Genomic DNA, 13,104 nt, shown 5'->3' on the forward strand with positions numbered 1-13,104 from the left:
CAAATTTTCCTTTATTTCATTTTGAATTCATTATATATCCTCTTTATTTCAATACTTCGTTTCCACTTTCCCTAAAAACTTAATTCTTGATTATTTCGTGTGGGATATTTTCCTCTCACACATGCATATTTTCCTATCTTTCAGATCCCCAGATAACGATAATGTAGGCACTAATGATCTTGATCCGGAGGTGGATTTTGAATCGGCCATTTGTCTCGGGGAATTTGATGAACACAACACTGAAGAGGAGTGCAACTTGCCTACTGAATTGTTGAGAATGGTAGAAAGAGAAGATAAACAGATACTGCCCTATAAAGAGACAATCGAAATCTTGAATCTAGGCACTGAGGAAGATCGAAAGGAGGTTAAAATCGGTATAACTCTTTCGACTGAAGCAAGACAAAACCTGATAAATTTACTTCAGGAGTACAAAGAGGTGTTCGCCTGGTCATATCAAGACATGCCTGGACTAGACACAGATATGGTAGTCCACAAACTTCCAATTAAACCATAATGCAAACCAGTGCAGCAGAAAATGAGAAGGATGCGGCCAGAAATGCTCTTCAAGATCAAGGAAGAAGTCAAGAAACAATTCGATGCCGGATTTCTTCAAGTGGCCAAATATCCGGAGTGGGTGGCCAACATAGTGCCTGTGCCGAAGAAGGACGGGAAAGTACGCATGTGTGTCGATTACCGGGACCTTAACAAGGCAAGTCCCAAAGATAACTTTCCTCTGCCACATATAGACACTCTTGTGGACAATACGGCCGGGAACAACTACTTTTCATTCATGGATGGATTTTCGGGATACAATCAGATCAAGATGCACCCTGAGGACATGGAGAAGACCACTTTTGTCACAATGTGGGGAACTTTCTGTTACAAAGTGATGCCTTTCGGATTAAAGAATGCTGGGGCAACATATCAGAGAGCCATGGTAACCCTGTTCCATGACATGATGCACAAAGAAATCGAGGTTTATGTCGACGACATGATTATCAAGGCACAAACCGAAAATGAACATGTCGAGCATTTGAGAAAGCTCTTCCAGAGACTAAGGAAGTTCCAGCTTCGACTGAACCCTAACAAGTGTACTTTTGGGGTAACATCCGGGAAACTGTTAGGTTTCGTGGTCAGCAGAGAAGGCATTGAGGTTGATCCTGACAAAGTTAAGGCTATACAAAATCTACCTCCACCTCGAACACAAAAGGAGGTCCGAGGTTTTCTGGGCAGATTGAATTACATAGCACGGTTCATATCTCAGTTAACCGATAAGTGTGATCATATCTTCCGACTTCTCCGAAAGAACAGCCCTGGGGCATGGAATGAAAACTGTCAGGTCGCATTCGAGAAGGTGAAAGAATACTCATCTCATACTCCTATTTTAATGTCCCCCATCCCAGGCAAACCTTTATTCCTGTACCTTTCCATATTCGAGAACTCAATGGGTTGTGTCTTGGGTCAACATGACGAGTCTAGAAGAAAAGAAAGAGCCATCTACTATCTGAGCAAGAAGTTCACGGATTGCGAGGTCAGATATCGCCTATCGAGAAAGTTTGTTGTGCTTTAGTTTGGGCTACAAAAAGACTCAGACAATACATGTTGTATCACACCACTTGGTTGATTTCCAAGTTAGATCCTTTAAAATACATGATGGGTGTACCTGCTCTGTCCGGAAGGTTAGCCCGATGGCAGATATTATTGTCTGAATTCGACATTGAGTACGTGAGCCAGAAAGCCATAAAAGGAAGTGCCATATCAGATTTCTTAGCAAGCAGAACCGACGAGAATTATGAGCCACTAGATTTTGATTTCCCAGATGAGGACTTGATGGCTTTATCTTTAGAGGAAGCAGTTACTTCAACAGACAGTTCCTGGAGAATGTATTTCGATGGGGCATCCAATGCATTAGGACATGGTATTGGGGCAATATTGATCTCTCCGAAGGGAGTCACTACCCATTACCAGCAGACTGAATTTCGATTGTACTAACAATATGGCAGAATACGAAGCTTGTGTCTTAGGAATTCGAGCTGCGCTGGGGCAAAGTATAAGGACCTTGCGGGTATACGGTGATTCAGCATTAGTAATCTATCAGCTCCGTGGAGAATGGGAAACCAAAGATACAAAATTGATAGAATACCGAAAGTTAATGTTGGATTTACTCGAAGAATTCGATGAAGTCACTTTTCACTATGTGCCAAGAGAAGAAAATCAAATAGCTGGTGCTCTGGCTACCTTGGCAGCCGCATTCAAACTCGGCGGGGAATCTGAAATGATGCCAATCGACATGCAGTCATATGAGTACCCGGCTCATTGCTACCAGATTGAAGAAACAAAAGACACTAAGCCTTGGTACTACGACATTTTGCAGTATATCAAGCATCGAAGTTATCCGGAGGAAGCCACTGAAATCGACAAAAGAACTATTAGAAGGATGGCAGCTGGGTACGTTCTTGATGGGGAGGTCTTGTACAAGAAAAGCCATAGTCAAGTTCTGTTAAGATGCGTCGATGCTGAAGAGGCAAAAATGATAATGGAAGAAGTACATGACGGAGTTTGTGGAGCACATGCAAATGGACATATGATGTCGAGACAAGTAATGAGATGCAGATATTTCTGGTCCACACTGGAAGGTGGTTGCATCAACTATGCTAAAAAATGTCATAAATGTCAGATTTACGGAGATAAAATAAATGTTCCACCTCACCCGCTTCATGTCATGACATCACCATGGCCTTTCTCCATGTGGGGCATGGATGTTATTGGGCAAATCCATCCGAAGGCTTCGAATGGTCATCGTTTCATCCTTGTAGCCATCGATTATTTCACCAAGTGGGTAGAAGCTGCTTCCTATGTCAGTGTCACTCAATCTGTTATTTGTAAGTTTTTGAAGAAAGAGATCATATGTCGGTGTGGTTTACCTGAAAGAATCATTACCGATAATGCTACAAACTTGAACAACAACATGATGAAGGCTGCTTGTGAGCAATTCAACATAAAGCATCACAATTCTACTACCTACAGACCAAAGATGAATGGTGCAGTAGAAGCAGCAAACAAGAACATTAAAAAGATAGTGGAAAAAATGACCGAGACCTACAAAGACTGGCACGAGAAGCTGTCATTCGCTTTGTTTGCTTACCGAACCTCGGTACGAACCTCGACTGGGGCAACTCCATTTTTGCTGGCATATGGAATGGAAGCAATGCTGCCCATTGAAGTGGAAATCCCATCATTACGGGTCTTGACAGAAGTCAAACTGGATGATGCGGAATGGGCTCAATCCAGATATGATCAGCTAAATTTAATAGATGAGAAGAGACTGAAGGCCATTCGTCATGGCCAAATCTATCAGAAACGAATGATTCGAGCACATGACAAGAAGGTACGCCCGAGAACATTCTGAGAAGGAGATCTGGTGCTAAAGAGAATTTTGCCAGTTCAGAAAGATTTCCGAGGAAAATGGACGCCAAATTGGGAAGGACCCTATGTTGTGAAAAAGGCCTTTTCTGGAGGAGCCCTTGTCCTGGCCGAAATGGACGGACCTGACCAACCACATCCCATCAATTCGGATGCAATCAAGAAATACTTCGCTTAGGATGAAAACCCAAAGGGGCGTCCTAAGTAAAAAAATGAAAAACGTTTAGGGTGAAAACCCGAAAGGGCGCCCTAAATTGAAAAAAATCGAAAAAAGAAAAAAAACAAGAGAAAAAGAAAAAGAACAAAAAGGTGGGTTCAAGATGAAAACCCGCAAAGGGTGTCTTGCAACCAAGGATGGGTCCGAATTGAAAACCCGAAAGGGCAATTTGGATAATTCAAAGAAATCCAGACAGTTGAAACTTCCCGGCATCTGAATTTTCTACAGACTCAACGAGTCGGAGAAAGGTTGCACTCTCATGAAGGTCGTCACATTTTTACAGATCCTTTGGCAAAGGCTGTATTCAAGGTCACCCAACGGCTTTTCAGCTCAGAAGTTCCCACATTATTGAAATCTAAGACACTCGTTTATACCTCATTATGTCTTCACCCTCCAAAATGTTTGTCATGTATTATTTGTTCTTTTTCCCTTGTGAATAAAAGACAATTCTTTTCTCTACACCAATTCCTTTTGAGCATCTTGGATTGAGCTTAAACTTAGTGATTTATTTATTTGTGCAAAAGATATTCGTATATTACTGTACAAAGGTTCATTGAAAAGTACAGGTACTCGGAAGCCGATCAAGGCTCATGCATTTAATTGAGATGGTCGAGAAGCATTTCCCAGATCAAAGATAAAAAAACGAACATCAGATTGGAACATTTGAAGAATCCAAGATCATGGATTGAAACCTCATGACTCCATAATCAAGATTTCTAGACAGGCCTTAGCTAGAGTCAAAATCAACTTCGCAACGAAGGATATCTAGCTCGAAGCCAAACATCCACGATTTCAACTCCACGATGGAGGATATCGTGCCACTCAAGACAACACAAGTTCAACTTCACAACGAAGGGACGGCTGGTTGTCAACAATAATTTCCCAGTTTCAGGGCCAATTTCAACTTCACAGCGAAGGATATTGGACCCAAGACAGCACAAGCTCAACTTCACAGCGAAGGGGCGGCTGACTGTCAACAAACAATTTCGGAGCCAATCTCAACTTCACAACGAAGGATATTGGACCCAAGACAGCACAAGCTCAACTTCGCAGCGAAGGGGCGGCTGACTGTCAATAAACAATTTCCCGGTTCCAGAACCAATCTCAACTTCACAGCAGAGGATATTGGACTCAGAACAATACTACTTACTTGGATTTAAACTTCACTACGAAGGATATCCAATTCTCAGGTTCAACTTCATGGCGAATGGACCATATATAAATTCCAACTTCACAAACAGATTGACCCGACTTCACGACGAAGGAGTCATCTGTAACACAGCGACACCAAAGTCCTCAGGTCAAGTTCCATCTTCACGATGAAACATCTTGAGCTAGAAGACGACTTAACTTTGAGCTAGGTTTCAGCTTCGCACCGAAGGATACCGCGCTCAGAATCTTCCAGTTCGACTCAACCTCACGACGAGGGAGTTATTTCAGGATTCAATCCAAATCCACAAATCAGTCTTAACACCGGATTTCAACTCTACAATAGAGGATATTCGATGTGACTGAAATTCGTGTCTTTTAATCTTTGCTCTATTTTCGTTACACGCTAATGAGCAAAGAGGGGCAACTGTAGACACATGAATTTCATATTACAAGGCCTACATGTTGGCCCAACAATGGATTAACAAGCCAAGCCCAAATCCCATACAGAACCGGTTCCACGTAGGGTTGTTTGAAACCCTAATCTCCTATCTCATTCAGCCGCGTCGCATCACCCATCCCAGCCGAGGACTCCCTGCCGTGCATGCCTCTCCAACAATCCTAGAAACATCAGGCAACCGAGACTCATGTTCATCACCAACAACCCAACATTAGACTTCTATTAGGATTCAAAATGTAATCTAAAAACATGCTTTTCTTTTATTATAAATAAGTGTAAAGCAACACCATTGGGGGACATTCGGATTACATGAAATAAAAGCAGAAATTCCAAGCAAAATTAGAGCAAAACCGGAACGTTTTTGAGAAGGACAAAAGGTAAAGCTTGTACCCTTTTTTTCGTTTTGATACTTGCAGGCGTTCGTTTTGTTATTCTTGATTCGGAAAACCACCAAAGGAAACGTTTTGGCCGATGAACATAAGGGGTAAACCGAAGATCTTCTCCCTTAGATCCACGGTTCCCCGAGGCCCGATTTAGAAAAGACTTTGATTTTTGAAACGAGGGTAAAACGATCTTTCGAATGGCCAAAAAAAAAGGTTTTGCCGCCGTTGAACGGCGGCGGCGAGGCGGTGCTAAGGTAGCCAGAATCTGGGTTCATGCGAGAACCCAACCATGTTCTTATTTTTAAAGAACAGACGAGAGAAATGTTGAGAGAGAGGGAGTGACTCGGCTAGGGAAGAAGAGAAAATGAATTTTTAAACAAATTTTTGACTTTTATACACAACCCATACCCGACCAGTTAACCCGCGTGTTGACCCGACCCAGTCTTCTGACCCGTATGTTTTTACGTATTTAAGGGTAAATCCCTTTTTGGACCCCTATTGTTTTAATTCTTCCATTATCGCCCTAACCTCTCTTAAAATTGATCCCCAACTCTGTATTCATTCAATTCGATCCCCATGTTTTTTTTATTTCTTAATTTAAATGTTGTTTATTAGCATTTATATTTAATTATATAGTTTTATTATTTATTTTTCTTATTTATTTTTTTCTTGATCTATACCATTCGGTATTTTAATATATATACATGTTTATATTCTATATTACTACTATATTTTATTATTATCTATATGTACTTTTAATATTTTATTACTATATACTTTAGTTATTTGTCACTTGATTATTTTTATTATTTTTATAAGTCATTATATTTTATATTTATAACTAATATCATTTTTTTTTCTAAACTACTTATGTATATAAAATATATTATTATTATTTCTTTGCTTTTCTTCTTTATCTTATCTATTTATTTATTCACTTTTCCCTTTTTTATTTCCTTTATCTTTGATCTATTTGCTTATGCTTATTTATTTATTTATGTATATATTGTCTTTGCTCTTTTTATCTTGTTTTATTATTTTTCCTCTTTATTTTATTTTCTTTATGTTATTCGTTTTATTCACTCTGACACATTCACTTTTAAAGGGTACAACTTTCGAATCAATCTACGGTAAGTAATTCGGAACGATATTTTACCTTCTAATTTAAACTTATATCTTTCTTAATTAAGACAACTGGCAATTATAGAGTACCGAAAGGGCAGTTCAAGGGTGCTAACCCTTCCTTGACTGTAACCGACTCCCGAATTCGACATATCTTTGGTAAGACGCAGATCAGGTAAGAAATAAGGTACCCGATTAACCTATTTATTTTTAAATAAATAATCGGTGGCGACTCCAATCCATATTTTTCAAGTCGAAGCCCAATTCTGGGGCCCAACCGAAAGACGGTTGCGACAGTGTCTAATTTTGTATATTAATATCTTGGTTATTCTAATTCATTTATAAAACATAATCTCTATTAAATTGAGTTCTTTTTTTTTGTATTAACATGAATTGGATGCTTTCTTATTGTTGATTAATCTTTATATTTTTTTATATGCTGAGTTAAAGTTTATATATGATTTTTTTTGCAGTAATATATTGGTTTTTTTTGTTAAATTATATATTCAGATTCAGATATTTGGATATTCTATCCGGAATTTTGGACATCTGAATTTTAGTGATCCGATTTTGTTTTGATATCTAAAATTTTAAATTGGATAATATATGTATCCGAAAATGCACATCCCTAATCGTAATTAATGTCATGCACTACAACAAAATTATTCTACAGCGGCATTTTTTAGCGGCGTTTTAGGAGTAAACGCCACTAATTTTAAACATATAGCGGCGTTTACATAAAAACGCCACAAATGGTAACTTTAGCAGCGTTTTTATAAAAACGCCGCAATAGGTTCATCAATAGTGGCGTTATTTCAACAAACGCCGCAAAAGAGTAGTACTTTAGTGGCGTTTTTATACAAACGCCGTTATACACATGTACTATAGTGGCGTTTGTGTTTACAAACGCCGCTAAAGACTCATACTTTAGTGGCGTTTTTATACAAACTCCGCTAAAGACGCGTACTTTAGTGGCATTTTTATTCAAACGCCGTTATAAACTTGTACTATAGTGGCGTTTGTGTTTACAAACGCCGCAAGTTTACAAATTTTAAGTGTCGCGCCCTTTAACCTTTTTTTGAAACCTTTGAGAGCTCCACCCAGCAATCTGTGGGTGGTGGTTTTGGTGGTGTTGTGAAAGCAGTATATGGGGGCTTGCCACTTGGAATCATCAAGAACTGCTCCCGCCTCAAATGTCATCACATGCGCCTCCCTCTCTACACTTTCAATTTTTACCTTCATTCATCAGATTAAAATTGAACTGAATCGAAATCAGTTAGACTCGCCGGTGTAGAAGATCCAGAGAATGGGTCTCTTAGTGACCACATCCTCAAAATACGTGATGAAATCCGCTTTCTCCCACACATTGCAAACGAACCCGTCCGCCTCTCGCTAACCCAAGTACGTAGCTCCGTCGAGCCAATCGGGGCGTAAAATCCTGACCTCGAGCTGAACGCTGCTGCAAGTTTTGGAGGAATCGAGGGTGTAAAAGAAGGAAGTCCCGTTGTTCCACTCGAGATCGTGGAGGACATTCCCCAGCTGGTGCTGGATGATGTTGAAGTTTCTTCCGTTGGGCCAATCGTACCAGAGGTCGATCACTTCGTGAATAACACTGTTGTTCATGACCAGAATGGAGTGGAATTGGGGTGGCCATGGAGTCGGGGGGGTCAGGTTGTCTTGTTCAGGTTTGGACTTGCACAAGTCAAACGAAGTGATAGAGATATACTACATGAGTTTACTCAGGTTTAATCCGCTGACTCTGTTTACAACACTTGTTTACTTAGGATTATGCTTACCATAACTAATTTTGGCTAAATTTGTTGTTGTTTGCCTATGATTGGAAAGTTAAGAAATTACTTATCTGTTACTAGGTGATGGTGCCGTGAACTGTGAAATTGAGATGCTTTCTTACATTTTAGCCGAGTGAATAAAATTGTCGTTGAAACTTTTATGATGTCTATAGAATTGGGGTTTATTGAAGTAATGATTACTTTGAAATCCAAGGTCACAAATTTAACATTAAAGCAATTGATATTTTAATTTCTTTAATTCTGTACAAGTAGTGCATTTGCAAGCTCAGTTCCTGAAATTCTATTCAAAATTAGATTTATCACAGGTAAAGTGCCTACAATTTAGGTTCAAGTTTGGACGCATAATTGTCAAGTGATCCATCTAACTAAAGGGTCTTAATCTTCATGTAGAACTAATTAATATGGAACTGTTCCTTAAGATCATTTTATAAAGTGTATTCATGTTGAACTCTCTCTTGCTTACTCATCATTCAATTGTGACTGGAGTTGTACATCATAATTCTCTGAGTTTGGAGTTTTATAAAGTTTTAAAACCATGAAGCTGTTTTTGACTTCCTGTAATATCTGGCTTTGAAAACTTTGAAAACTTAACAGCAATGTAAAAGTTATACTCTACAATAGAGATTGATCTTTCTTTTATGAGGTCAAAGAATGATTCTAGCAGCTGGCTTCAGTCTAGTCGCTACTCAGTGAATATCTGCGAAATAATAGCACAGCTAAACACCTGTGGCATTTAACAGTAAAGCTAAAGAGTTTATTAGACTGTTCTTTGCATATATAAATTATACTCTGATTGTTTCATACGCCCAACTTTGTCTATTTGTGTTGTTAAAGTAAATTTCTTCTAATTTGGGCTTTAGACTCCATGTGTCCATTTTCCTTGAAATTATCAAACTAATTATATTTATTTATTTATTTCCTTAATTTTATATGTTATTCTTCCCTTCTCTTTTTAGTTTATGTGAGGTTTTACTTAATGGAAAACCTATTGTAGTTACTCGCGAGGTTTTAATGTTTAATCTGCAAATTATGCATGTTGTATTGTTTAGTTGTTTAATCTGCTTGTTTGTTGTATGTTCTTAGGAATATGCGGTACAATTATGCATATTTTGAAGCAAAATGCTCAAACTCTTAGCCAAATCACATCCAATCTTTATGCATACAAGGTATCATTCCCTGGTTCATAACCTTTCTTTGATCATCATATGCAACCATGCAGTAATTGATAGGTGTTATTGTGATGAATTCTATGCCTTCTTGTTTATGCTACTTTTTAATGTTTAGTTTGCAAGTTATGTAAGTGTTTGCAGTAAATTTCAGGAGGTTAACTTAGGTGATAATGATTCCTTTATTAATTGATTAGTGTTGATGGATTTAGAGTGAGACTATGAGAATCATCACTGATGAAATTATTAAAGATCAAAAATTTTTGGATCTAGCATTGTTGTCCAAAACTTTTAGCTTCATTTGCAAACTGATATAAGGTGGCATATAAATGTACTTCTGCATTCGTGCTCTTCATTGTGTATTGTTGTAAGTGGAACTCATCTTTCAAAGGAAGTGTTATGGATTCTATTTATTCTTCTTTTGCAAAGTGCTCTTCGAATCTTGTATGTGATTGCCTTATCATGTATGATTCTTGTTAACACTTACAGTATTCCGAGGTTGGCTTATTGATTAAAGCTTTTATAAACAGTTACAGGATAACATCGATCTCTTTTGTCACGCAAGGAACAATATTACCGCCATGCTAAACAAGTACGTTGATTTTCTTTTTAATTTTTTTTTATAGAAATGGGAGACCTCATTAAAAAAACCCTTCATACTCAACGAAATGTGAAAGTTTTATAAAGTACATCATGATTCTATTTTAGTTTTCATGGTTCCTGACTTCCTGTTTTTGTTGTTTGTTGCAACATCTTTTTTCAGTTCTCAATCACTCACATGTATGTTATGAATGCAAGTTCTGCTGGTTGTTTCCTTCTCTTCTTAGTCTCATCTAAATTATTGTAATTGCAGTAATCTTGAAGAACAAACTTCAACAAAAAGCGGTTTCTTCAATAGACTGGCACAACCTTTCCCATTTGTTTTTAATCTATTGAGGAGAGATCATTCATTGTCAAATGATACTTTTAAATAAGATGTCAAGACGATGAATATGACAAATTCCAATGAAGTGGGAAACAAAGTAGCTTTAGAAGGCATATCTGGAGGTTATGATGATGACGCTAGTGAAATTGAGGATGTATCGAACAATAAATCCATGTATATCTACACATTGAGGTTCAGTTGTAACTCATTTATACTTTAATGTCTTTTAAGGTTCTCTCTCCATAAAAAAACTTTAATTTATTTTGTTGTTAAGTATTTTTCTCTATGTTTTTTGTCTTAATTAAAATGTATGGTTGTTGTTAATTAGATAAAGCTAGATATAAATTTAGGTGATGTATAGCAGAAATGAAATATGCAAAATCAATTAATATTAGCTAAAGAAAGGTAATTAGCGGCGTTTGTATCCAAAAACGCCGCTATAGGTATGACTTTTTGCGGCATTTGAGTTCACAAACGCCGTTATAGGTCTGACCTTTTGCGGCGTTTGTGTCCAAAACCGCCGCTATAGGTCTGACCTTTTGTGGTGTTTGTTCTAAAAACGCCAGTATAGGTCTTCTCTTTTACGGTGTTTGTATCAAAAAACGCCGCTATAGATCTGACCTTTTGCGGTATTTTTTCTAGAAACGCTGCTATATATCATAACTTTTTACGGCGTTTATTCCAAAAACGCCGCTATAGATATCGACCTTTTGCGGTGTTTGTTCAAAAAACGTCGTAATAGATATTGACCTATTGCGGCATTTTTTGTTCTCAAACGCCGCTAACTTTAGCAGCGCTAGTATTGCCTGCGCTTCTTGCGGCGTTTTTCCTATCGCCGCAAATACTTTTAGCGGCGCTTAAAAACGCCGCTATAAGACTAAAAAACACCGCTAAAACTCTATTTTGCTGTAGTGATGTGTTGGAACTAGATGATGATATTGAGGCATTTGGGGTTGAGGGGGTGTAGGTGAATGGGCCCAACCCTTGGAGCATTTTGCAATCCATGATCGTGTGAAACCACTACCTCCAGACATCCCCTCAATATCGAAACCTTGTCGCTCTGAGGCAACCTCAATGATATTCGAATCATCAAATATTGATGTGTCGCCATCTTCCATCATTGGAATGACAGTTTCATCATCCTCATTAAACTCAACAAGGCTTTCACCGAATCTCCCAACCAGGTTATCATTTGCACCACTTCCATTCGGTATAGATATTCCTAATTATTCTAAGGATGGTGCAGTTGTTGATGACATAGGAAGATCTACTGCATTTGTTGTTTCAGCATAAATCTCGATCATTTGATTATTTGTTGATTGATGTAGTCCAACCATAACAGCAACATCGTCATCATTAGGGGTGAACAAAACTCGACTCGACTTGAAAAAACTCGACTCTAATTGACTTCGTGTTGCAATTTCATAAACTCGACTTGACTCGAAAAAATTTCAAGTTCAAATCGAGTTGTAAAATACTACTCAAATAGCTCCAAATGTTTAGTAATTAGTAGATTGATTTTAAAGTTTGAGTCAAAGTTTGAGTTAAGTTTGTCGTCTTCGGACGATATATGTATATTACATATGAAAAGATATGAAAAAATTATACAGTATTGTATAAGGTTATAAAATATCATTTAAATTAGAATCAAATAATTTCATAATATTGTAAATATTTACAATTAAATTTAGATAGAAACTCAAAAATTTGACTCGACTAGACTCAACTCGATTTTTATAAATTTGACTCAACTAAAAAATTTCAATTCAACTCTCAGTTATAAAATGGAAATCAACAACTCGAAATTTTTTTACTCGACTCGATCGAACGCTCACCCTTAGTCATCATCATCAAGCTGGATTTCTCCATATGTGAGTGGAGTTTATGAGATTATGTGTCGATAGCTCAAACATGAAACAAAAGCTCCAACGGTTTTTTTTTCAATTTTCTGCTTCATGTGGCGACGAGATACATCTATAGGGAACATCATTTTTACGGGCCTCTATGACATAAGCATAACACCATCATCAGTTTGTAGAATTTGGCCATTGGAATGGACAAGTGTGAAAATTTGTTAGTCATTGTTTGAATTTTTTTTGACATTCAAGGAAGTTGTAAAAGGTAGATTTTTTTTAAGATTCAAAGAACATAAATCAATTTAAAAGACCCTACCAAGATGTACTTTGTATTTTAAGGGATATAACAACTCAATTTAGTGATATATTAGATCATTGAATGATTTTTTTGACCATTTTAATGAAAAAAACCATTTTTCTTTTTAGTGACCATTGAATGAAAAATGATAGAGAATTTTTCAGTGATATATTTTGTCATTTCTGAATTTTTTTAGTTGATATATCACTTCATTTCTGAACTTTTCAGTGATATACCAGACACTATCATAATAATTTCACCATGACTTTTCAGTTATATATCACATCAATTCTA

General features: G+C 37.4%; 1 pseudogene; it reads right to left on the reverse strand.

The window, feature by feature from the left end:
- Positions 1-5,360: 5,360 nt before the first annotated feature.
- Positions 5,361-10,813, reverse strand: LOC120163558 (annotated as a pseudogene).
- Between the last annotated feature and the right edge of the window lie 2,291 nt (positions 10,814-13,104).

Source organism: Hibiscus syriacus, unplaced genomic scaffold (assembly GCF_006381635.1).
Source record: "Hibiscus syriacus cultivar Baekdansim isolate YM2019G1 unplaced genomic scaffold, ASM638163v2 tig00111463_pilon, whole genome shotgun sequence".
In the NCBI taxonomy this organism is placed as follows: Eukaryota; Viridiplantae; Streptophyta; class Magnoliopsida; order Malvales; family Malvaceae; genus Hibiscus; species Hibiscus syriacus.